The following is a 25,090-nucleotide window of genomic DNA, read 5'->3' as shown; positions in this document are numbered from 1 at the left end:
GTACAGAAGTGTTGGTTCTTGGTTCTTGCATGGAGGTGAGTAACCATGAGGTGAGCAATTATGGGCTGCAAACGTTGCTGCTGCCCATCACCTGGTCCAATTCAAGCACACCCAGTAGGCTGCCTTGAATAAAGGAGTTCTCAAAGATGATGTCTTTTAGCACGACCATTTTATTGATTTAGTTTCTGTACAATTTTGGGGCATCCAAACTTGGAAAGTTTCATCCTCCAAGTTAAATTGGGACAATCCATTCATTAATTTCAGCAAAAAATATTGGTACTGTTCTTCCCATTTTTATTCACATTCGTAAAAATATAGGTTTAATGATGGCTCTGCAATTTTCCTATTAGTATGCATGATTTTTCTTTTTGATTGCTCACCCTGGTACTTTTTTCAGTAAGATCATAAATGACAATTATAACGGTGGTGATTTTTACCACCAATTCCTTGTTTTTCACTTCTCTCACACTCATGATAGGTTGATATATATTTTCAGTTATCTATACATCTTCAGTATGTTGATGTAGCCCCAATCCCATGATACAATCAATGCATTTTCTGCAGCCCATCTCATGCAGGCAGATGGGGCGATACATTCATGAGCTTGCCACTATGCTTAGCTAGCTTGTTCAACTTCTCTTGTGAGATCAAATTACTTTGATGTGAATTTTCACAGCTCTTTGTGCTCTTTCCTTCTTGCTGAACCAATGTTTCCTCATTAAATTACTTTACTAGGATGTTTTCTTTAGAATTTTCAGACATTACTTGCAAAAGCAGTAGCAACTGAGTGCTCATTAAACTTTCTTAGCGTAAAAGGTCCAGAACTGATAAACATGTATGTTGGAGAGTCAGAGAGGAATATCAGGGACATCTTTGAGAAGGTATATCCATCTGCACAAGCCATGTTTGTAATTGCCATGAAATATGCACATATACTCGGGTTTTCAGTTTTCACTGTCCATTTCAGGCTAGATCAGCACGCCCATGAGTAATTTTCTTCGATGAGCTTGATTCCCTTGCTCCTGCACGAGGGTCCTCTGCAGATTCTGGAGATGTGATGGATAAATGGTTTCTCAGGTATAATTAGCGTCATCAATGAGGTGGCTACTGGTGTCTCAGTTTTCCCTCTTTTTTTTACACACGCATCTGTTTTCCCTCTTATTTTCAGTGCTTAAATGTTAATAGTACGCTAATTCAGTTTCCCTTTTTCTCTCATTACTAGCACAAATGCCCGACGGAGATGCATATGTTTGGCATTCTATCAGTAAACATACACGTGCGCTGGCTTGCAGTACTACATTTTGTGATTGTGTCATATGCACACCACTACTAATGCTTAAGTCCGTTGCCTTGTCGTGTAATTGTGTCATATGCACACCAATACTAATGCTCTATGCTCTCGCCTGAGAGCACGTGTTGTGCTTTGTATCATCTAAAAAAGATGTAAACTCTGTAAGTAGAAACAGACTTTAGCACTGTGATCCAGTATGTATTGAGTAGTGGATTAATGTATGTATTTGGTGTGCTTGCAACTGCTTATTTATTGCTTGCACCAGAAATACAAATAAGTTACTATTGAAAATACAAATATACTATCAAGAAAATGTAAAAACACACACGCACTGGTCTCAACTAGCTCAAATGATCTGCTGCTACTGCCCTCCCCTAAGAACATTCAACCCTAGGCGGAGCTGCTTCTGCACCCCGAACACTCAACCCTATGATAGAGCTGGTTCTGCATCCCACCATTTTATCCCATTGCAATGCACAGGCTTAAAATCCTCTTTATTTATCTGTTCATTTAGTAACGCATCTTCTCATGATTGCATCTATCGTTTATTTCACGAAAGAAACATCTATGCAGTTTTGGGGTTTGTCGTGAAGTTCGTAGGAATCGATCATGAACTTGATGCCATATCCAAGAAAGGTGAGGCTGCTTCGCGTGCGAGTCGTACTTTGGCGAGCGGTAGTTATGCCGATTGATTAGCCGCTTTTTTATTTGTATCACTACCATTGGCTTCATGTGGATGTAAAAAATAAGTTTTGTATTGGTATCGTTCTTAATTCTCAAGAGCAAATCGGAGAGTATGTTGTCAATGTGAACAAATTGTACTACACTCCTGAGTGGTTTCCTGATAAATCTCAGTTTGTTCGTAATGGGCAGATGATCTTTTTTGTAGTAATATGTATTGAAGATTTATAGATGGAAATGTGTATATCATTAGGTGATTTGTTAACAATTTAGATTTCTGTTGCAAACAATTATGTTTCATCTTTTTTTCATTTACTATACTCCAAATTTGAAGGTTGATATTATACAAATTTTACCAAATTAACAAATATTGGTTGTGAGAAAATTTTCAGTATGTAACAATCACGAACATTAGGAAGCAATTCGTGGAAGGCAGCCCTCACGGTCTAGCTCGACAAGATTAGGTTTTAAAGTTATAAAAAATGTTCTCTTGTGCTGGTGTGGTTCAATGACAGTGTGGTGGGTGAGTTCATCGCCTTGAGATTGACCACGTTCAGACACGTTGCGACTAGGTGAATGTCAACAACGGCGGGAAGAAGGATAACTACGAGACGGATTGGTTACCGTGTTCAAGTGGATGAAGCAGATTGTGTGTGCAGTGATGGGTTGTGATGTTATTATTTTTCTCCCGTTGCAACGCACGGGCTTTTTTGCTAGTCTCTCCCTAATAATAAAGCACGGATTGGGTCTCCGGGTTCACCGTCACAATACGCTTTCTTCTCATGTCATAATACACTTTTATAATTTGTATGGAAAAAAATTGTAATATACACGAGGTGGTACTAATGAAATCAAGTCGTGTGCGTCGAACGATCGCACCGGCTCCCTTCCCTGCTGGGCTTGCCTGGGCCCGTTTTTGTACTTGCAACGAATCAGCGGCTGGACTATCAAAAAATAAAACTATCAGAGACTCAAATTTGGAAACGATTGGTTTTTCCTTCATACTACGGTGTTTTGACCGTGACCCAGTCGAGCTCCACATCCCTCGCCGCTTCCTCAACTTATCTCAACTTCCAGCGCGCCGGAGGATGAGCAGAAGACGGAGTCGTTGCGGGCCGGCGAGCAGGTACTTATCTCAACTTCCAGCGCGCCGCCACCACCTGCTGCTCCGCTGCGTGCCGCCACCACCGCCTCGCGCGCCGCCCTGGTCGCCGCCGCCGGCCTTGCGTCGCCTCAACGCCCGACCCCCGAGTCTCAGTCGATGCTATATCCGTGAGATCTTACATTGATAGTCGATGCTATATCCGTGAGATCTTACATTGATATTCGTGAAAAAAACATATGTTTTTTTCTCTCTCTTGCATGTTATGTCACTTGACTAAAACTTGGTTAAATCTCAATCGACTTAGACCTAGCCACAGCCTTTTGTTATCTAATATTCATACACCAAACAATGACGAGACAGTTGAAATCTGCACACATTCAACACTCATTGTGATAAGTGGTTAAATACATAATTCTTTTATCATGTTGCAATGCACGGGCCCTTTTACTAGTAATAATAAAGCACGGATTGACTCCGTCGGGTTCACCGTCACGGTGTTTTTGTGAAAATATTATTTTCGCTATATCCGAGGCGGTATTAAAATTCGTTTTTTCCTTCCCGATCGATTGCTTGTACGAGCAGCGCCGTGCTGCTGCGGGCCTTTTCTCTTATGGGCCGAGAGCGAGGCTGTGTTGCTATGAGATTTTCGTTTACCAGTAAAAAAAGAAGAGCACACGTGGATATTAGGCATGAAATAGTCCCACCTTGCTCCCTTAAACCGAGTTACATAGGTTTATATACGCTCGCAAGTTCACAAGAATCAGCCGCCTCGAATCAACAAGCAGCACCACCTTCGGAGGAGAAGATAGATCCGGTGAAAGTGAAGAGAACTCTCAGTGCCCCGAAGCGACCGCCACTTTGTTCGCTGGATAACAACCATCTCCGCTGTCTTAAAAAGACATTGCAAGAAGCGCGCCAGTCGGGAAGTACTTGAACTGACAAAGTTGGAGAACCAATCGATGCTTTGTCGATGCTGATTAAAGAGGACCACGACTTCATTGGCCAAGAACTATTGATTTTGATGTGTTTTTTCAGTTCTACAATCAACAGGCCCTCGACAAATCACTTGTGGCTTGTTACTGTCTCTAAGTACTACTTTCTGTAATTAAGTCTCTCTATATATATAACTCAGCTCTTTTATTGCATGTATATATAAATTATCCTCACTATATTATTATGCAGATTGAAGATCATCGAATGCAGAAAAGCACAAATCTATGACATTGGGTTCATTAACCCAAATGTCATACATGAATACACGGTCAAATTTTTTTCCAAAGTGACTGAGGAAACTTGCTCAAATCGTTGCTCAAAAATCAAACCAAAGATAAAATACACTTTCCTTACAACTTCAAGTGAGTGTTACACTGTCTTGTGCATATTTAGTTTCCCTTATTACTCGAGGTTATAGTCATGTAACTGATGGGTTGTGCATGCTTGCGCAGGGTTGTGCATGCTTCCGCAGCTTCCACTTTATTCTCCTAGTGATTAAGCTTGAGAAGGGAGAAGTAACCGTCTTAGACTCAAGACGAAAAGATCCCGAGGACTGTGTGGACATGACTGGAATACTCCAGAAGTAAGTTGAATCGATCATTATCGGACCATATCGGCACCTTTGTTCATTTCCTGATATCAAGTAATTATTTTCTTTGTCTGGCAGAGTTCGGAAAAAGTTCACCGCAATTTCTCCGGGACTGCCGACTGAGCTGACATTTAAACAACCAAAAGTAAGTACTATACCTAGTTCCGCGCATCTCCCATTGATTGTAGCTAGTTTCATCAATATCATTTAGCATGCATGCTTATCAGTTTGATTGACCTCTATTTCTCGTAAAGTGCTTGTGGCAGGAACAAAGAAATGATTTCTGTGGATACTACATTTGTGAGTTCATCTACAATGAGACGGCCAAGAATAAGCGGGGCTACACTGAAAAACAATATCAAGTGCGTAAGCAAAAATATTCACAATTATATTTTATTACCATCATTTGTGTTGAATTTCATTCATACACATGTATTGACCCTTTTCTTCGATTTAGATCTGGCAGCTGCGAGATGAGCTCCTACCACATGATCGTATAAAAGCAATTCAATAGTAATTAGTGGGATTCTTTCTTGACCACGTCATCAAGAAATCCGGAGAATTCGAAGAAAAGGCAAAGGTTTTCGAAAATCGTTTTAGAAGTGGGGAGAGGAAAACGAGAGGCGAATGGCGAATAATGTAATGCAAGGGAGAAGAGCTTATGATGGGTACTTGGTATGGCTTGACTTGGCATAGATCTCCTCGGCAACGGTGCCAAAAATCCTTCTTGCTACCTCTTGAGCTTGCGCTGGTTTTCCCTTGAAGAGGAAAGGGTGATGCAGCAAACTAGCGTAAGTATTTCCCTTAGTTTTGAGAACCAATGTATCAATCCAGTAGGAGACAACGCACAAGTCACTGAATACCTACACAAACAATCAACAACTTGCACCCAACGCGATAAAGGGGTTGTCAATCCCTTCGCGATCACTTGCAAAAGTGAGATCTAATAGAGATAGATAAACGGTAAAGTAAATATTTTTGGTATTTTTGGTTTATAGATCGGAAAGTAAAGATTACAAAATAGTATACCAGAAACTAGCAAGATGTAAACAAGATTCAATATAATAGAAAAGAGACCCGGGGGGCATAGGTTTCACTAGTGGCTTCTCTCGAGATAGCAAATATTACGGTGGGTGAACAAATTAATGCCGACCAATTGATAGAAAAGTGCATAGTTATGACGACATCTAAGGCAATGATCATGAACCTACCCATCACGTCCGTGTCAAGTAGACCGACTCCTGCCTGCATCTACTATTATTACTCCATACATCGACCGCTATCCAACATGCATCTAGAGTATTAAGTTCATAAAGAAGGGAGTAACACATTAAGCAAGATGACATGATGTAGAGGAATTAACTCAAGCAATATGATGAAAACCCCATATTTTTATCGTCGATGGCAACAATATAATACGTACCTTGCTGCCCCTAATGTCACTAGGAAAGGACACCGCGAGATTGAACCCAAAGCTATGCACTTCTCCCATTGCAAGAAAGATCAATCTAGTAGGCCAAACTAGACCGATAATTCGAACAGACTTGCAAAGATATCAAATCATGCATATAAGAATTCATATAAGAACCAAATAATATTCATAGATACTCTTGTTCATAAATCCACAATTCATCGGATCTTGGCAAACACACCGCAAAAGAGTATTACGTCGCATAGATCTCCAAGAACATCGAGGAGAACATGGTATTGAGAATCAAAGAGAGAGAAGAAGCCATCTAGCTAATAACTATGGACCCGAAGGTCTATGGTAAACTACTCACGCTTCATCGAAGAGGTAATGGTGTTGATGTAGAAGCCCTCCGTGATCGAATCCCCCTCCGACAGGATGCCGGAAAAGGCCCCAAGATGGGATCTCACGGGTACAGAAGGTTACGGCGGTGGAAAAGTGGTTTCGTGGATCCCCTTGATGTTTTAGGGTATAAGAGTATATATAGGCGAATGAACTAGGTCAGGGGAGCTACGAGGGACCCACGAGGGTGGGAGCACGCCCTACCCCCCTAGGCGCGCCCTCCTGCCTTGTGGCTGCCTCGTTGCATCTCCAACATCATCTCCAAGTCTTCTGCTTTGCTTTCAGTCCAAGAAAGATCATCGCGAAGGTTTCATTCTGTTTGAAGTCCATTTGGACTCTGTTTGGTATTCATTTTCTGCAAAACTCTAAAATAGGCAAAAAAACAGAAAATGGCACTGGGCCCTCGGTTAATAGGTTAGTCCCAAAAATAATATAAAATAGCGTATAAATGAATATTAAACATCCAAAACAGATAATATAATAGCATGTAACAATAAAAAAAGTATAGATACGTTGGAGACGTATCAAGCATCCCCAAGCTTAATTCATGCTCGTCCTCGAGTAGGTAAATGATAAAAACAAATTTTTTGATGTGGAATGCTACCTAACATATGTATCCATGCAATTTTCTTTATTGTGGCATGAATGTTCAGATCCAAAAGATTCAATACAAAAGTTTAATATTGACATAAAAACAATAATACTTCAAGCATACTAACAAAGCAACCATGTCTTCTCAAAATAACATGGCCAAAAAAAGCTATCCCTACAAAATCATATAGCCTGGCTATGCTCTATCTTCATCACACAAAATATTTAAATCATGCACAACCCCGATGACAAGCCAAGCAATTGTTTCATACTTTTGATGTTTTCAAACTTTTTCAATCTTCACGCAATACATGAGCGTGAGCCATGGATATAACACTATAGGTGGAATAGAATGGTGGTTGTGGAGAAGACAAAAAGGAGAAGATAGTCTCACATAAACTAGGCGTATCAACGGGCTATGGAGATGCCCATCAATAGATATCAATGTGAGTGAGTAGGGATTGCCATGCAATGAACGCACTAGAGCTATAAGTGTATGAAAGCTAAAAAAGAAACTAAGTGGGTGTGGATCCAATTTGCTTGCTCACAAAGACCTAGGGCATTTTGAGGAAGCCCATCATTGGAATATACAAGCCAAGTTCTTATAATGAAAATTGCCACTAGTATATGAAAGTGACAACATAGGAGACTCTCTATCATGAAGATAATGGTGCTAATTTGAAGCACAAGTGCGGAAAAAGGATAGTAACATTGCCCATTCTCTTTTTTTCTCTCATTTTTTTATTTTGGGCCTTCTCTTTTTTATGGCCTATTTTTGTTCTTTTTTTTCGTCCGGAGTCTCATCCCGACTTGTGGGGAAATCATAGTATCCATCATCATTTGCTCACATGGGACAATGCTCTAATAATGAAGATCATCACACTTTTATTGACTTACAACTCAAGAATTACAACTCAATACTTAGAACAAAATATGACTCTATGTGAATGCCTCCGGCGGTGTACCGGGATGTGCAATGATTCAAGAGTGACATGTATGAAAAAATTATGAACGGTGGCTTTGCCACAAATAAGATGTCAACTACATGATCATGCAAAGCAATATGATAATGATGAAGCGTTTTATAATAAATGGAACGGTGGAAAGTTGCATGGCAATGTATGTCGGAATGGTATGGAAATGCCATAATAGGTAGGTATGGTGGCTGTTTTGAGGAAGTTATAAGGTGGGTGTAAGGTATCGGCGAAAATTGCATGACACAAGAGAGGCTAGCAATGGTGGAAGGGTGAGAGTGCATATAATCCATGGACTCAACATTAGTCATAAAGAACTCACATACTTATTGCAAAAATCTATTAGTTATCGAAATGAAGTACTACGCACATGCTCCTAGGGGTGTAGATTGGTAGGAAAAGACGATCGCTCATCCTCGACCACCACTCATAAGGAAGACAATCAATAAATAAATAATGCTCCAACTTTATTATATAACGGTTCACCATACGTGCACGCTACGGGAATCACAAACTTTAACACACGTATCTCTCAAATTCACAACTACTCTACTGGCATGACTCTAATCACCATCTTCATATCTCAAAACAATCATAAAGAATCAAACTTCTCATAGTATTCAATGCACTTCATATGAAAGTTTTTATTATATCCATCTTGGATGCCATCATATTAGGACTAATTTTATAACCAAAGCAAATTACCATGTTGTTCTAAAAGACTCTCAAAATAATATAAGTGAATCATGAGAGTTCAATAATTTCTATAAAATTTAGCCACCGCCGTGCTCTAAAAAGATATAAGTGAAGCACTAGAGCAATATTGTCTAGCTCAAAAGATATAAGTGAAGCACATAGAGTATTCTAATAAATCGTGATTCATGCGTGTCTCTCCCAAAAGGTGTGTTCAGAAAGGATGATTGTGCTAAAAAGCGAAGACTCAAATCATACAAGACACTCCAAGAAAAACACATATCATGTGGTGAATAAAAATATAACCTCAAGTAAAGTTACCGATAGACGAAGACGAAAGAGGGGATGCCTTCCGGGGCATCCCCAAGCTTAGGCCTCTGGTTGTCCTTGAATTTTACCTTGGGGTGCCTTGGGAATCACAAATCTTAGGCTCTTGCCACTCCTTATTCCAAAATCCATCAAATCCTTGCCCAAAATTTGAAAACTTCACAAGACAAAACTTCAACAGAAAATCTCATGAGCTCCGTTAGTATAAGAAAATAAATCACCACTTTAAGTTACTGTTGTGAACTCATTATTTATTTATATTGGTGTAAAATCTACTGTATTCCAATTTCTGCATGGTTCATACCCCCCGATACTACTCATAGATTCATCAAAATAAGCAAACAACACGCGAAAAACAAAATCTGTCAAAAATAGAACAATCTGTAGTAATCTGTAACTTTCGAATACTTATGTAACTACAGAAGTTCTGAAATAAATTGGTGCACGTGAGGAATTTGTCTATTAATCTTATGCAAAAAGAATCAACTTAAAAGAACTCTTCTGTAAAAACTGACAGCTAATCTCGTGAGCGCAAAGTTTCTGTTTTTTTCAGCAAGATCAAATTAACTTTCACCCAAGTCTTCCCAAAGGTTCTACTTGGAACAAACACTAACTAAAACTAAAACCACATCTAACCAGAGGCTACATGAATTATTTATTACTAAATAGGAGCAAAAAGAAAAGAACAAAAATAAAATTGGGTTGCCTCCTAACAAGCGCTATCATTTAACGCCCCTGGCTAGGCATTGAGATTTCGATGATGCTCACATGAAAGACAAGAATTGAAGCGCACAGAAAGCATCATGAAACACGTGACAAACACATCTAAGTCTAACATACTTCCTATGCATAGGCATCTTATGGGCAAACAAATTATCGTAGCAAGCAAAAACTAGCATATGCAAGGAAGCGGAAAGAAACAATTGCAATCTCAACATAAAGAGAGGTGATTTAGTAACATGAAAATTTCTATGACCATATTTTCCTCTCCCATAATAATTACATATGGGATCATAAGAATATTCAACAAAATAGCTATCACATAAAATATTTTCAACACAATCCACATGCATGCGAAGTTGACACTCTTCCAAAATAGTGGGATTAACATTAACTAAAGTCATGACCTCTCCAAACCCACTTTCATCAAAAAATTCATAAGATTGAAAATTCTCCAAATATGTGGGATCTAAAGTTGACACTCTTCCAAACCCACTTTCAATAATATTGCAAACACTATTATTAATCTTATATTCTTTGTGGGGATTAAATAAAATTTCAAGATCATAAAAAGCATTATCACCCCAACCATGATCGCTGCAACAAGTAGTGGACATAGCAAAACTAGCATCCCCAAGCTTAGGGCTTTGCATATCATTAACACAATTGACCTTAATAGAATTTACAATAACATCATTGCAATCATGCTTTTTATTCAAGGAGCTATCATGAATCTCTTCATAAATTTCTTCATCACAACTTTCAGATTCACGAATTTCAAGCAAAACCTCATAAAGATAATCTAGTGCACTCAAATTACTAGAGATTGGTTCATAATAAATAGATCTCTTAAAAATATTAGCAAGTGCATGGGGATCCATAATCTTTTTTAGCAAGCGAAGATGCAAGAAAAAAAAGGGGCGAAGAAAAGGCAAAGGTTTTCGAAAATCGGTTTAGAAGTGGGGGAGAGGAAAACGAGAGGCGAATGGCGAATAATGTAATGCAAGGAAGAAGAGTTTATGATGGGTACTTGATATGGCTTGACTTGGCATAGATCTCTGCGACAACGGTGCCAAAAATCCTTCTTGCTACATCTTGAGCTTGCGTTTGTTTTCCCTTGAAGAGGAAAGGGTGATGCAGCAAAGTAGCGTAAGTATTTCCCTCAGTTTTGAGAACCAAGGTATCAATCCAGTAGGAGACAATGCACAAGTCACCGAATACCTTCACAAACTATCAACAACTTGCACCCAACACGATAAAGGGGTTGTCAATCCCTTCATGGTCACTTGCAAAAGTGAGATATAATAGAGATAGATAAATGGTAAAGTAAATATTTTTGGTATTTTTGGTTTATAGATCGGAAAGTAAAGATTGCAAAATAGTAGACCGGAAACCAGCAAGATGTAAACGAGAATCAATATAATGGAAAAGAGACCCGGGGCCATAGGTTTCACTAGTGGCTTCTCTCGAGATAGCAAATATTACGGTGGGTGAACAAATTACTGCCGAGCAATTGATAGAAAAGCGCATAGTTATGACGACATCTAAGGCAATGCTCATGAACATAGGCATCACGTCTATGTCAAGTAGACCAACTCCTGCCTGCATCTACTACTATTACTCCACACATCGACCGCTAGCCAGCATGCATCTAGAGTATTAACTTCATAAAGAACAGAGTACCGCATTAAGTAAGATGACATGATGTAGAGGAATTAACTCAAGCAGTATGATGAAAAGCTCATCTTTTTATCCTCGATGGCAACAATACAGTATGTGCCTTGCTGCCGCTACTGTCACTGGGAAATGACACCGCAAGATTGAACCCAAAGTTAAGCACTTCTCCCATTCCAAGAAAGATCAATCTAGTAGGCCAAACTAGCGATAATTCTAAGAGACTTGCAAAGATATCAAATCATGCATATAAGAATTCAGAGAAGAACCAAATAATATTCATAGATAATCTTGTTCATAAATCCACAATTCATCGGATCTCGACAAACACACCACAAATTACTATTACATCGAATAGATCTCCAAGACCATCGAGGAGAACATTGTATTGAGAATCAAAGAGAGAGAGAAGAAGCCATCTAGCTAATAACTATGGACCCAAAGGTCTGTGGTAAACTATTCACGCTTCATCGGAGAGGTAATGGTGTTGATGTAGAAGCCTCCATGATCGAATACTCCTCTGGCAGGACGCCGAAAAAGGCCCCAAGATGGGATCTAACAGGTACAGAAGGTTACGGCAGTGGAAAAGTGGTTTTGTGGCTCCCCTTGATGTTTTTAGGTATAGGAGTATATATAGGCGAAGGAACTAGGTCAGGGGAGCTATGAGGGGCCCACGAGGGTGGGGGCGCGCCCTCCTGCCTCGTGGCGTCTACGACTTAATCTCCAAGTCTTCTGGTTTGCATTGGGTCCAAGAAAGATCATCACGAAGGTTTCATTCTGTTTGGGCTCCGTTTGGTATTCTTTTTCTGCAAAACTCTAAAATAGGCAAAAAAAACAGAAACTGGCACTGGGCCCTCGGTTAATAGGTTAGTACCAAACATAATATAAAATAGCATATAAATGCCTATTAAACATCCAAAACAAATAATATAATAGCATGGAACGATAAAAAATTATAGATATGTTAGAGACGTATCAAGCACCACCCTAGATCCAATCTAGGGTTAAGAACCCCAGGCCGCAGCCGCTGCGTAGGCGGCACCACCGGACGGGGACATTCCCTCCACCCACCACAGAATGAGCCGTCGTCGGAACTTCTAAGCGTCGCGCCTCCAACCCCACCAGGAGCGATTGCGCCGCCGCGAGGAAGAAGGAAGAGCTGCGCCAGGGGAGAAGCCCCATCGCTGACATGGTGGCAAGGGGGAGGGGGTGGAGGAGGGCGGGTGGCGGGGGCGGCTAGGATTCCCCCATGTCGCCTACTAGAGGGATGCAGGGGGACAGGTGGGAAGAGTCTCGTTCCAACGGAGGTGACATGACAATCTTGCTAAGTTTATATTATTATTAGTTCGGGATAGATATGTCTGGCTTCTATAGCTTCATTGTCTGGCAATTATCCATGTACAAATTATTTCTAGCAATTAAGCTTACCGAATTGTTATCCCCCCTCCCCAAAAAAAGGTTAGAGTCGCTTTCACTCAAGAAAAAAACTAATTAGAATTGCAATTTCCATTCTGTTCACGGGAGGCTGGCGCGGATGATCCTGAAAGAATGACCAAGCAGTTGTGGTTGTACGAGAAGCACCTTGACAATGATGTTTTTGAGGAATAGGTGTCGACGGAGACAGAGACAACTTGGTGGCTGGAAATAAAAAAGGTCAAGGAATAGAGTCACTTCTGGTTTTCAAGAACATGCGCTCTACTTGGGGTCTAGCATATGTGATGCAATTATGCATGCTAGAAGATTAGGAGGTCATATAGGGTGGGCTGTGGGCTTTCCGTGTCAATAGTATTCGGTCAACACCGTATGAGGGATTTACAAAACCTATGACAATCCAGATGCACACCTAAAGATATGGATTTAGATCTCTGTATACGGCTTCCCACATGAATACCAGCCTATTTTTTTCGAAAAGGTGGTTTGCCCCGGCCTCTGCATTAGAACGATGCACGGCCATATTATTGATAATCAAAAGGTCCAACATAAGTCTCGAGGTTTCAAATAGAAAGGAAAAATGCTCAGTAAGAGCCCGAAAGCAAAAACAGGATAGCCATAACCGGTAGGCAAAATAAAAGATAGAAAACTAAACACCTATCCTATTACATGACCGTCATCCAAACCAGTTGAAGATAGCCCGTGATGCCGTCTCCCATCGGATAGATCCAGTAACCAAATGCTCTCTGGCCTCCGTCGGAGTGAGTAGCGACCACATATAGATGAGTGTAGTGGCCCTGAAAATAACCTACAAGAAATGAATATTTGTTGTTCTGCTAAAAACCAAGTGTTTCTGCAGTTCCAAACTGCCCATAATAAATCACAAACTCCTACACGGCCGTGTCTTGCTGTTTCTGCACCAATCCCATCTAGCCACGTCCCAAATAACGTGTTGATGGAATTCGGAGGAGTAATATTAAAAACTATGTGGACCGACCTCCACAATTTTTTTGCCAATGGGCAGTCAAGAAAGAGGTGCTTGATTGATTCATCACTATCACAAAAACTACATCTTTTAGATCCAGTCCAGTTGCGCTTTGCCAAATTGTCCTTCGTTAGCATGACTTGTTTCTGGACAAACCACATGAACACTTTGATTTTTAAAGGCACATTGACTTTCCAAACATGCTTTGAACTAGGAAGAACGCTAGTGTTGATAATATCCAAATACATAGATTTAACTGAAAACTCACCAGTCTTAGTTAATTTCCAGCGCAACTGATTGGGCTGTTGAGAAAGGTGGACATCCATCAATCTTCTCACAAGATGGAGCCATGCTTCCCATCGATTTCCCGCTAGCGTCCTCCTGAATTGAATATTCAAAGGATTGAACTGTAATACTGTTGCAACGTAAGTGTCTCTTCGTTCAACAATATTATAGAGAGAAGGATATTGGATTGCAAGGGGCATCTCCCCTAGTCATGTATCCTCCCAGGATCTTGTGGAAGTACCAGTTCCAAGCACAAATTTTGTCCTGTTAAAAAAGACTGATTTCACTCTCACCAGTCCTTCCAAAAAGGCGAATCAGTCGGTCTTACCATCACCTGGGACAAGGTTTTCGACTGAAGGTACTTATTACGAAGAATCTGGGCCCAAGTGGCATCCATCTCTACAGATAACTTATACAGCCACTTGCTGAGGAAACATCCGTTCTTCACCTCTAAATTTTCAATGCCAAGACCCCCATGATCTTTCGGCCTACAAATAATATCCCACTTAGCGAGTTTGTACTTTCATTTTAATTCATCATTCTGCTAGATGAAGCGCGATCGATAGAAATCTAGCCTTTTCTATACTCCAACTTGTACTTCAAAAAAGGACAAGAGAAACATAGGCATACTTGTGAGAACTGAATTGATCAGAATCAATCGTCCTCCGTATGACATAAGCTTGCCCTTCTAGTAGCTTAGTTTTTTTCAAACCGATCTTCAATGCACTTCCACTCCTTGTTGGAAAGCTTGCGATGGTGAATTGGTATTACCCAAATAAGTGAAGGGTAAAGACGCCAATTCACACCCGAACAATTCCTTGTAAGCTTGTTGTTCATCTTTAGCTCTTCCAAAGCAGAACAATTCACTTTTATGGAAGTTAATCTTTAACCCCGATAATTGTTCGAACAAGCACAACACTAGCTTCACGTTTCTAGCTTTAGCCAAATCATGCTCCATGAAGATGATAGTATCATCAGCGTATTGTAGGACAGACACTCATTCGTCAACTAAATGCGGAACGAGGCCACCTACCTGGCCATCATCCTTAGCCCTTTCTATTAGGATTGTCAACATGTCAACGATGTTGAACAGAATTGGTGACATCGGATCTCCTTGTCTCAGACCCTTGTGTGTCTGGAAATAATGACCTATGTCATCATTTACCCTGATTCCAACACTCCCTTTTTGCGTGAAAGAGTCTACCTGGTACCTCCAGGCCTGGTCGAAACCTTTCATACGCAAGGCCTGCTGAAGAAATGGCCATTTTACTTTGTCGTATGCTTTCTCAAAATCCACTTTGAAAACCACCCCATCTAGTTTTTTCGTGTGGATTTCATGGAGCATTTCATGTAGGACCACAACCCCTTCTAGGATGTTTCTGTCCAGCATGAAAGCAGTCTGAGATGGCTTCACCATAGAATGCACAATCTATGTAAGCCTATTAGTCCCAACTTTGGTGAAAATTTTAAAGCTAACATTAAGAAGACAGATCGGCCTAAATTGCTCAATCCTCATGGCCTCTGTTTTCTTAGGAAGCAAAGTTATTGTTCCGAAGTTCAAGTGAAATGACTGCAACTGCCCCGAGAAAAGATCCTGGAACATCGGGAGCAAGTCCCCCTTAATGATGTGTCAGCACTTGTTATAAAACTCCGCTGGAAAACCAACCAGGCCTGGAGCTTTATTATTTTTCATTTGTGAAATTGCTTCAAACACCTCTTTCTCCGAAAATGAGGCTGTCAAAATATCGTTCTCATCCGCAGCTAGTTGAGGAACATCCTCCTCCCTTGACTCATCCAAGGATACAAAATTATCCTCGGGAGGCCCAAACAACTGCTTATAATAATTGGTGATATAAACTTTTAGGTTCTTCTGTCCAAAAATCGTCCCCTCGTCTTGCTCAAGCTGAAAGATTCTCTTCTTTCGATGCTTGCCATTGGAAATCAGGTGGAAGAATTGTGTGTTATCATCCCCTTGGACGATTTTGCGAACTTTAGCTCGCAGTGCCCACTTCAATTCCTCCTCATGAAGTAGTTCTTTCAGTCTTAATTCCGCCTCCACTTTAGTTTCCAGCTCTCTGGTATCTAAAATGGAGGACTCGACTTTTAAGTCTAGGGATTGAATAAGTAAAAGCAACCTTTCCTTCTCAGCCTTATATATCCCACTCAGGTGTTTGGCCCAACCCTGTAAGAACTGCCTTAAATGCCTAATCTTATTCTGCCATCTCTCACATTCGATCTCCCTCTTGAATTTTTAGCCCATTCTCTTGCTATTATATCTAGGAACCCTTCTCTTTCAAACCACGCTGATTCGAAAGAAAATGTATTTTCGTTCCCCACATGTGTTGCCTCTCCTGACTCAACCAATAATGGGGTATGATCGAAGATCGCGCAACAGAGTGCATGGACCGTCACTAGGGGAAACTTCTGCTCCCATTCGACGCTCGCTAGGACCCGGTCTAGCTTCTCAAACGTCGGGATTGGTAAATTATTGGCCCATGTGAATTTTCTACCAAAAAGCTCAATCTCTCGAAGATCTAAGCTCTCAATAATTGTATTACACATAAACGACCATCTGCCATCAAAGTTGTCATTGTTTTTTTCCTCCCGTCTACGGATACTGTTAAAATCAACCCCAATCAAAATTGGGAGCTGCTCGCTACCGCAAATATGGAACAAATCCGCCAAAAAATCTGGTTTGAGTTCAGGCTGCGCGGCATCATACACCGCCACCAAAGCCCAATTAAACCCATCAGCCTTAGATCGGACCCGAAACTTAACCACAAAATCTCCCATAACAACGCTCCAAACATCCAACGAATCGCATTTATGCCCAAGTAAAATCCCATCGGATCTTCCTCTTGGAGGTAAGAAATGCCAATCGAAATCAACCCCTCCCGAAAGGGTAGAAAGAAACTAGGGGGTGAAATTGTCCCTTCCAGTTTCGGACAGGGCGATAAAATCCAATTTGTGCTCAATAGAAGCATCCGCTAGAAACCTTCTTTTAGCTAAGTCCTTAAGACCTCTGCTATTCCAAAAGATTCCTTTCATATTTCATCATGAATTTTTTAGTGGTCCGGATCCTAGCACTTCTACGCACGGCCGAAGCCGGATGAATCCTTCGATTCCACTTGCGTTTAGGCTTGTTTTGGTCCTCTACCCGGTCCTCACAACCGGGTTGTGATGCCCGGATAATTAAGCTACAGTAATCCCACGTTAATGATGCTGCGTCACCACGGTTATTGTTCCTAATCTCGCGTTAGTTCAAAACTGATTATAATTCAAAATTCAAAATCAAGCAAACAATAAAAGTTTTCAAATATTAAAACTAAAATGTTCGGGTTGTGCCAAATAATGCGTAGGTAATTATGGTGGAGAAACCACACTTTTATAAAATATTTAAATACTATAAGATGAATAAAACTGTAGATAAAACAATTAATTAAATGCCTTTTTTATTATTTAAAATACTAAACTATTTTGTTTTGGGTAAAACTTTTTATGACAGTGAGTTTAGTGATAATGCTAAAATTAGGAGTTGAAATTATATTTTCACAAAATTAAAATAGATTGAAAAGTCAAAATAAAACAGAAAATAAAAAATAAATAAAAGGAAAAAAACAAAGCTAACAAAAATAAAAATAAAAGAGGAAGCACCCCCTCCCCACTGGGCTCCGGCCCAGCTGGCCTGCCCAACTGGGCCAAGGCCCACCCCCACTCCCCCCGTAACCTAATCCACCCACCGACACCCCCCACTCGTGCCCCCACTCTCCCTCTCTCGATCCAATCTGGATCGGGGAGAAACCCCCACGATCCCCACGCTCCTCTCGTCCTACCCCCGATCCAGATCAGGCTCTTGGCACTCGCCTCCGCCGCCGCCGCCCGGTGCCACCCCAGCCCCGTCGCCGATCACCGCCAGTAGCCGGACGCCTCCTCGCTCCTTCCTCAGCCCCTAGATTGCATCGGGGATTCGACCCCATCGCGCCTGGTTCCACCTTGCCGGAGCCCTGCCACCCGCCAAGCCGTCTCCATCGCCTGCACCTCGACGTCGCCCCGAACTGCCTCGACGTAGTCGGTGCCGCCTGGCTGGACGACCTCGACCTCATCGCTGTCATCCGTCTACCTCGGGCCCTCCCCGAGCATGCGATTGCACAACGACAGGCTCGATGTGAGCCTCTTCCCCTCCCCTCTCATGCCTTGGTCGCGCTCGTCGCGACCCACGTCGACCTACGCGCGTGTGCCACCCCCCTGCGCGGCTGCTCGCTTCTACTGTCACCGCTGCCGAAGCCCACCCCACTCGACGTCGATTGCTGCGCCCTATGGCGTTCGACGCTCCCCGTCGACCACGGCGCCCCGAACTCCTTCTGTCGCCTGAGGCTCACCGCCCGCCTTGTTGGCTTGCCCCGCTTCGGTGCTGCCGGCGCTGCCATGATGCTGCTCCTTTCCTCTTCGGCTGCTGCAGCTGGCTGCAGTGGCCGCCGGCGCCCCGCTGCATCGCAGATGGCCTGGGCAAGCACCCTGCTGGGCTGGCGCCCACGCGCCCTGCGCCCGTAACCCACTAGCACCGGCGCCCGCTAGTCCCCTACCTATGACAAGGGGGCCCCACCCCAGAAGATTTTATAAAAAAAGGATTAAAAAATATATTAATAAATTCAATTAATTAATTAGTTAATTAACTAAATTAATTAACTTAACTAATCCTGTTAAGCTAACCTAATTAACTGTTGTTAGTTAATTAGACGGTAATTAGATTAGTTAAATCCTAATTAGAGTAAACAGAGTATGACATGCAGGACCTACATGTCAGATTGACCCAGTCAACGCCCTGTTGACTGCTGACGTCCTGCTGATGTCATGATGACGTCAGCATACCCTATTCTGGATAATGTTAGAATTAAATAATTAAATAAATTCTAAAATGATTAAATCTTTTAAAATTAATATAAAATAAACCGTAGCTCGGATGGAAAAACTTTGTACATGAAAGCTGCTCAGAACGACCAGACGAATCCGGATATGCAGCCCGTCCGTCCGCCACACATCCCTAGCATAAGAAACACGCAACTTTCCCCTCAGGTTCATTTGTCCGAAAATGCGAAACACCGGGGATACTTTCCCGGATGTTCCCCCCTTCTCCGGTATCACCTCATACCGCGTTAGAACACGTCTAGCTCTGCCTGTTGTCCTGTTTTGCACTTGCTTGCTATGTATTTATTGTTTCTCCCCCCTCTTCCCTTCGATAGACCACGTGACGGTGCTGATGCCCCTGTGGTCGACTACGTCACCGACGACCCCTCCTTGCCAAAGCAACTAGGCAAGCCCCCCCTGATCACCAGATATCGCCTATTCTTCTCCATACTGCTTGCATTAGAGTAGTGCAGCATGTTACTGTTCGGTTACTCCTATTCTGTTGCATAGCCTGTCATTGTTGCTATAGTCATTGATACCTTACCCGCAATCCTAAATGCTTAGTATAGGATGCTAGTTTATCATCATTGGCCCTACATTCTTGTCGGTCTGCCTTGCTATACTATCGGGCCGTGATCACTTGGGATGTGATCACGGGTATATACTATACATATATACATACTATACAGATGGTGACTAAAGTCGGGTCAGCTCGTTGAGTACCCGCAAGTGATTCTGATGTGGGGGCTGGAAGGACAGGTGGCTCCATCCCGTTAGAGGTGGGCCTGGATTCCCGACGGCCCCCGACTGTTACTTTGTGGCGGAGCGACAGGGCAGGTTGAGACCACCTAGGCGAGAGGTGGGCCTGGCCCTGGTCGGCGTCTGCGGTTACTTCATAATAACATGCTTAATGAGATCTTTGTATTTGATCTGAGTCTGGCCACTGGCCTATACGCACTAACCAACTACGCGGGAAAGATATGGGCACTCGACGTCGTGGTATCAGCCGAAGCCTTCTTGACGTCAGCGACGGAGCGGCGCGCCGGTTTGGACCGCGTAACGTGACTTCCTTTGTAACGGAGGTTGCTAGGTCTGCTTCCGGCCGCCCTCGCAACATGCAGGTGTGCAATGGGCGATGGGCCCAGACCCCTGCACGCATAGGATTTAGACCGGCGTGTTGACCTCTCTGTTGTGCCTAGGTGGGGCTGCGATGTGTTGATCTTCCGAGGCCGGGCATGACCCAGGAAAGTGTGTCCGGCCAAATGGGATCGAGCATGTTGGGTTATGTGGTGCACCCCTGCAGGGAAGTTTATCTATTCAAATAGCCATGTCCTTCGGTAAATGGACGACCCGGAGTTGTACCTTGACCTTATGACAACTAGAATCAGATACTTAATAAAACACACCCAGACAAGTTCCACAGACAACCTGATGATCTCTTTTCCACAGGGCGATGAGGGGAGGATCGCCGGGTAGGATTATGCTATGCAATGCTACTTGGAGGACTTCAGTCTACTCTCTTCTATATGCTGCAAGATAGAGGCTGCCAGAAGCGTAGTCTTCGATAGGACTAGCTATCCCCCTCTTATTCTGGCATTCTGCAGTTCAGTCCATCGATATTGCCTCTTTACACATATACCCATGCATATGTAGTGTAGATCCTTGCTTGCGAGTACTTTGGATGAGTACTCATGGTTGCTTTTCTTGCTCTTTTCCCCCTTCCCTTCTACCTGGTTGTCGCAACCAGATGCTGGAGCCCAGAAGCCAGACGCCACCGTCGACGACGACTCCTACTACACTGGAGGTGCCTACTACTACGTGTAGGCCGCTGATGACGACCAGGAGTAGTTTAGGAGGATCCCAGGCAGGAGGCATGCCCCTCTTTCAATCTGTATCCCAGTTTGTGCTAGCCTTTTTAAGGCAAACTTGTTTAACTTATGTCTGTACTCAGATATTGTTGCTTCCGCTGACTCGTCTATGATCGAGCACTTGTATTCGAGCCCTCGAGGCCCCTGGCTTGTAATATGTTGCCTGTATGACTTATTTATGTTTTTAGAGTTGTGTTGTGATATATTCCCGTGAGTCCCTGATCTTGATCGTACACGTTTGCGTGCATGATTAGTGTATGATTGAATCGGGGGCGTCACAAGTTGGTATCAGAGCCGATTGCCTGTAGGAATCCCCTTTCCAACTCCTTGGCCGAAGTCGAGTCTAGACATTGCAAAACTTTTACTAACATGGTTGTGTGTCTTACGGGCACACGTCGCCATTGGGTGGTAGTAGGATCTTTTATTCCTCGACCTATACTCTGGGACTCTGACATCTCTTCTATTCGGGTTAAACTATTATACTAACTCTGACTCTAGGTTCTCGATAATACTTTCTCCCGGAGAGCCCCTTATTACAGATGATCGTCTGCTGCATCAGAAGAATCCGAAGATACTCTCCGATGTTCTCTTGAGACTTTATGGTGTCGCTTTTGCAATTCCCCTCCATCGATAAACCCCTATGGATAACCACGTATACTCGCCATTCATACAATGCTTCCCAGTTGATCTTGTTCTTACAAGATACATCGAAATTCTCTCTATTGTTTCAAGAATACTTTGTGCCTACTGCCTTGTAGTTCTTTGCCACATGAATACCCCTACGGATAATTCCTCACTCTTACCGAGTATCCGCTCATCCCTAGTTGTTCATGTGTTTCACAAAATTCTTCAAAATACTATCCGATCTTTCGAGAATCCTCATTAGCCTATGCCCCTTGAAATTCTTGTCTGCCTGCATTTTGGTTAATTCCAAATGACTAGCAATATTCATGGATGTACTTTGCCTTTATCATCTTGGGTCCCTTGATTCAATATGTTGCGAATGTTGCAATCCTTAATCAGATCCTAGTATTCATCCTTTCGACTCAGACGTCATTTTAAACATGAGCTGGATCTCGACCAGTCAAATTGGCATCGATTGTACCCCTAAGCATACTCAACTTATCCATCCTTGATCAGAGCGTTGCTTCTAATCCGCTGATTTGGAAATCATAATTCTTTTGCATTTGAACTTTGAATTAGTCAGATGTTTCTATAATCAGATCTCCTTGCATTCTTCTTCCTCTGGTTGAGTACCGATACTCACATCAGCTTCATTGTGGATCGCCCGATCCATTGTTGGATTTCATCCGACATCGTCCTTCATATTCAATAACCTTGTGAGCCTTTCCACAGGTATATAACGCCTGTGGTAAATCTATCCTCAGCTTTGACAACCATGCTCTACTTTTGAGCTTGTGTTATTTACTTCCGAAGGTCGTGGTATATGTTCCTAAGAAGCCCCGTTGGGTTGAACCTATGCCTTCCGTAATCTGTGTGAACCCGAAAGTTATACGGGTTATACACTACTGCCGCTTTGTCAGATAACTTTTCAACACTACAACTTCGATAACGAGAAGCGAATGGATGGTCATGCATTGGAGAAGTGGGAGTCGACCTTGAACTTTGTGTTCATGCCCATGGACACGATGTAGATCCTATCATGAAAGCTTCTTGTAATAATAACTATTTCCTTGATATAATATGCTTTGGTATCGGTGAATTGATCCTTTGCAATCGTGCTTCTGACCGTATGTTCTTCTTTGATCCCATTTCTCGCGCAAGTTTAAGCACTTGTCTTCTGTGGATCAATACCCCGGTCCAACCTCTACTTTGATCTGTCGTCGAGTATTACACTTTGGTATCTCGAGAATATCACCGAACTACATAACTTCTTGTGAGTTCTTCATCAACTATTATTTCTTGGTGATTCCAATTTTCTCGGGGTTTTGAGTTATTTGTCACTTGAAACATCGATAACTGAATCGAGTCTGTTCTACGGTTCAACTACTCTTTGTAATTCTTATTACCTGCGAGTTGTACTTGCTGATGTCATTCCAACCGATTGGCTACATCATCATCATCATGTTAAAGCTTAAACTGTGCTACCTGGTCCTTATTCCCAGAGCACAACTTTTGATGATGAGCTAAGCTTACGTCGATCTTCCTTGTCTAACCGTTCACCTCAAACAACAAGCTTGATTCCGAGTTTGTGTCATATCCGTGGTTTCAATAACTTTTCGCTCCATCCTTCCTTTTGCTTGATGTCGTCGATGAGCGATTATATCCTCATGAAACCTCTCGACAATTGTGTCATGATCATCATCAACATTCTGAGCTCCTCCAGGATATCAATTGAATTCATGATGAGAAATACCATCCTTGCCCTTGATGATTGGTGTTGTCATCGACCACATTATTGCCTTCCCTCCAACACAAACTTGTTCGTGTTCTGTGTTATATATTGAGTTCCTTGCTATCCAGCATTTCTTCTTCTTTACCTTGGAGTATTACCATCTTTTATATCAAGAATGTCATGAGGATTACTCCACCTCTTAAGAATTCTTGGTATAGTGACACTTCTGACCATCACCATTCTTTCTGGTCCCTGTGTTGCTTCCAACAAGTGAACCGTGTTGTTTGGATTCTGCCCTTCTAGCAACCCTCTTGCTTTGAAGTTAATGGTCGCCCGTTCATTCTTAGACTATTGATTATTGAATCACCATTCCGAGATTGGTCGTGCAACCCAACCCATATTCGGGTGCACCTTTCAACCAATGTTTAATTGTGTATGTTTTCCTCGAGCATACATCATTATACCATTTGATCTGACAAATGTTATCTCCTTGTTCACATAATTGTGGAAATCCATGTTTTGTTAATCTCGACAAATTGCCGCTGATTCCATCAGCCACCCCCTCATCCTCTCCTTGGTTTAATGATGATGAATCCTTGTCTTCGAACTCACTTCCATAGTCATTTCCCGAGAATCTTACATTGTCATTTCTTCTATTTGTGTTGCACCTTTTCTTCTCGGACATCCTGAGTCTGAGGTATCATGATACCAATCGGATCTGAATCTCGGTTAGATATTATGGTTGGGACAACTTTCCAGGAGTTATGATGTTGGTTCTTAGATGACCCGGTAAGATGATGTCATGCCTAGCAACCCCCTGGCTGGAGGACCTATCATTATAATTTCTTTTGCAAGGATAACCATTCTTCCTAGAGGAAATTGTAAGACTTGTTTTATAAGTTGCTCCTGATGGATCATTTGTGTATCCAAAGTCCGACCCTTGATTGAAACACCATATCAATGCTACCTCGAAGCATGACTATGATACCCCTCTCTTCAACAAGAACATTGGAGGCTCGATGCTAAATATTTCTTGGTCAGTTACCCAAACACTGTTGTATGGGTAACATCTTGATTAATCCTTGCCTCTCATCTGAATGGTTGGGTACTTGCTCTCCTACCCTGTATGCCATGCTCTGCTTGTACATGGGAAGGATATACTCCTTATAATTGTGTGTAATCACAATTTTCCTTTCCATTCTTTTCTTTAACCTTTCCTGAATCTGACTTAACTAAGCAGAGATAATTCCCTGCTTAGGTAGGCACCTTGTTGTACCATTCTGTCTGTAAGATCCTGTTACTATTGTTGATGACATTCCGGTAACCACCGACGGGTGATAACTTTGCCAATTGGTTCGCCTCGTTTAACAAGCAGGAAAATTGCTCTCTTCATTCCCCGTCCTTGGTAGCAACATTGTTGCCGGCATACCTCACAAGCTATCCTCTGCCATGCCTTGCTACCATGACCGTGCAATATGTCGGCGTCCTTCCTACTTTTGAACCACATGGTGGGCCCATAACCTACAGTTCCACAGGATCGAAACCTGACTCTCCTGCACCCCCTGTTCCCAAGGTTGTTCCTCATGTATGGCCTCGTATGTAAATTCATGAGCCACTTCTAAGAGATCATCAATTCGGGTATCAAACACGATACCTGTTCATGTTGCTTTGAACCCCTTTCATGCCCTATTTCGGGCATCGAACTATAGCCTGCCCGCTCGAAGCTTCCATTTTGCACCTTCTTACTTTGCTCTCGATGATTTCTTAATGTTTCAATTCAAGAGTTACTTCCGCCACCTATCCTGCTGTTAT

At 42.3% G+C, this 25,090-nt stretch overlaps 1 long non-coding RNA gene across 1 annotated transcript; it reads left to right on the top strand.

Annotated features, from left to right (window-relative positions):
• Nucleotides 1-315: 315 nt before the first annotated feature.
• LOC119305147 lies at nt 316-1,311 on the top strand. The gene is made up of 3 exons (XR_005148565.1): nt 316-881; nt 968-1,077; nt 1,223-1,311. It is a non-coding gene; the product is annotated as an uncharacterized LOC119305147 (long non-coding RNA).
• Nucleotides 1,312-25,090: the final 23,779 nt, after the last annotated feature.

This window comes from Triticum dicoccoides, chromosome 5B, assembly GCF_002162155.2.
Source record: "Triticum dicoccoides isolate Atlit2015 ecotype Zavitan chromosome 5B, WEW_v2.0, whole genome shotgun sequence".
Taxonomy (NCBI): domain Eukaryota; kingdom Viridiplantae; phylum Streptophyta; class Magnoliopsida; order Poales; family Poaceae; genus Triticum; species Triticum dicoccoides.
The sequence above is the reverse complement of the archived record's forward strand: the minus strand, read 5'-3'. Positions and strand labels throughout refer to the sequence as shown.